Source organism: Solanum pennellii, chromosome 12, assembly GCF_001406875.1.
Source record: "Solanum pennellii chromosome 12, SPENNV200".
Lineage (NCBI taxonomy): Eukaryota > Viridiplantae > Streptophyta > Magnoliopsida > Solanales > Solanaceae > Solanum > Solanum pennellii.
Genome location: NC_028648.1, coordinates 40393128 through 40396167, shown reverse-complemented (window position 1 = coordinate 40396167; position 3040 = coordinate 40393128).

Genomic DNA, 3040 nt, shown 5'->3' with positions numbered 1-3040 from the left:
AAGTTGTGTAACGACCAAAAGAATTCCAAAACATATTGAAATAAATACTGCACAAGACGTATAGGTTAACCTTTCAAGTAATAACAAATATTTCCAAGCAAATCTTGGATAATTAACTCTTTGATAACCAAAATCTTCAGGAATCATGCGAACAGGAAAGGAGAAACCTTAACATGCCTTACTCTGGATCTTTAAAGTCCTAATTCCCAAACTGCACTGGTGAAAATCTTTGTACACTGCATCTAGTCTTGAAACTTGTAAATCAACTTCTTTGTTTCTTTACTTCAGCAACCACCAAATACAGAATATGGTCTCTATAGATGAATTATATAGATAATAAATATCCTTTTGTTTTTTTTTTCCTTCTAATTCTAGCACCTTGAATCACATATGACTTAAGCTACACACTTAATACTCTCAAATTTAGGCTCGTATGCCTTTAACATGGAACAAATAATAACCTTAAACATCTGGGGTGTTACAAACTACGTACCATTGTTTGTTTCCTTAATATAAAAAGGAAGAAGAATTTTGCATCCCAAAAACCCAAAAATTCTCCTTTTTTTCATATATTAACATAAACAACAATTTTCTCTACGAAAAATGAGTGATCTTAAGACCAAGTTCTTGGAGGCATACAATGTAATGAAATCTGAACTTCTTAAGGATCCACATTTCAAGTTTACTGATGATGGAGTGATCTCTAAATTTGAATCATTACGAAGGTCGGATTTAAGCAATTTGTAAATCTCCAAAAACTTGGGCTTCAGATAGCTTATTTTTTCACACACAATTTTCTTATCTCGTTATTTCTAGAGAGAGGGGAGAATTATGGGGGCTTGAGGATGCAATGAATTTCTTCCTTTTAATATATAAGAAACAAACATCGATATATTTGGTTTCTAATATCAAAGAGCACATGCAATTTAGGAGAACCAATCTCCTTTTTGTTGCAAGTACATAATATTAGTGTTATTAATTGTTGAATCAAACCAATAAGTTAATTATGTATAATTTTCCATAAATCATAATTTTCCATAAATCCAATGACGTGATTCCTTCTTTATGGAAAATTCAATGAAAAAAGAATTAGGGCTAGAAAAATCCTTCGTAGTAATTTGAAATTATCCGACTTAGTCTAAATTTAAAAGAAATTGGATTTATTAAGGTGTAGAGAAAATCTACTAACGAATAAGAGACCTAATTGTGAATTTATTATATGAGTGGATAGCTAATATGATAAGGAACTCGTAGAACTTTACGGAATTAAATTTGGATGAGTAGAACTCCCAGAATTGATCTTTTTGTGAATGGATATATTTTGTCCGCGCTGAGGCCGCTGTACCGGGATTTAAGCCACTAGTGCAGCGACGCTGCAGCTGGATGGGTCCGTTGGAGCGGGCCAGATGTGTATTAAGGCGGCTTATAAACCCTAAGATGGTCATATTTGGTATTTTTCGACTTTTAGGACTAAGGAGGCGACCCCATGCCAGTTCTTAACATTTTTTCACTATTTTTAGGCTAAAGGTAAGATTTTAACTCCCTGAAATTCATTTTTCGATCCGTAGAACCTAATTTCTTAGGTTATTATCGATGGGAAGGGTTTTGATCTAATAGTTATGGTGGAGAAGCCCTAATTTAGGTATTACACTATTGAGTTTGATCTAGGGTTTTGTTATAATTCGAATAATTTGAACTTTGAGTGTTGATCCTTGCATATATCAATTTATTGTACACCTAGAACAAGCGAAAAGAATCCAGAATGGGAAGATTCAAGTGCATGAAGGGTTTCAAGCTTGGATTCGAGGTACGTGATGGTTGTGGTTCTATGATTGTCTGATATACTTGTTCTTGATTGGTTGTGATAATTAATATATGTATGCATGTTCCAATATTCATCATAGATATTGAATGAGATATATGAATATTGATACCATGAAATCATGACTTGAATGTGTGATCTTGATTTGTTATTGTGATGTGTGATTGGATCGGTTGCCACGTTTCGGCACACTAACTTGCATCAGTTTGCCATGTTCCAGCATGCTAACTTTGATCGGTTGTCACATTCTGGTATAAAAATTGGATCGGATTGTCACATTCCAGAATGCTAACAGTTTGACTTTGGGTCCTGGAGAGGAACACTTATGTGATGAAACATGTGAATTGTGATGTTGATTCTTATGATAGTATTGAATATGTTCATATTTATGCATGTGTTATAGTGTTGTAATTGCTTTTTTATGTTACACTAGTGGATACTCACGTGATCCTACCAGTACAGAGTGGTTGTGTACTAATTCTGCACTTGCACTTATTTTTAGTTGAGTACGGGACATCTTCAGGCGATTATTGACAAATCTCGTTTAGAATATAAATGACCGTTTCGAATTCAAGGGCGAGCTAGTTCTTCTAGGCTGCTCTCTTCGGACTCAAACTATTATTTAAGGTGTTGCTTAATTTCAGGGTTGTATAGACTTATCGTTATTAGATTTTTGGTACATTGATTTTTAGGTTCTAGGCGTATTTTCCACATTATTTTAGTTTATTTAACTTGTTTCCGTAACTTAAATATCTTACTTTTAGATTATTGCTTTACTTGAATGTAGTAGTGATTCTCCCAATGGAGTGTTAATGTGGGTGCCAATCACCATAATTTGGATCGTAACAACTAATTAGGAAAATATAATAAATAGTACAATGAATTCTAGGACTTGCCTACCTTAGAAAGTTATCAATTATTATTTTCACTTTCTCTTATGAGATCTAGATTCTTCATATGTGTATAAACGCTAGCATTAAACTAATTTGAGGTGCGTTTAATTTAACATGTACATATGTAATCACTTTAAAGGGCTTAAAGAAGACAAATACTCTTATTGACACGTTTGTTTCTAAACCACTTAGGCCCCAAGATTGAGGGGCCTAATTATTATTTTTTAATAATAGGTTATAAATTTTTTTTTAAAAATAATATCTATTTGAAGAAAAATAAACTTTTTATATGTGTGGAAAGAATTACAAGAACAGGGGGGCATAT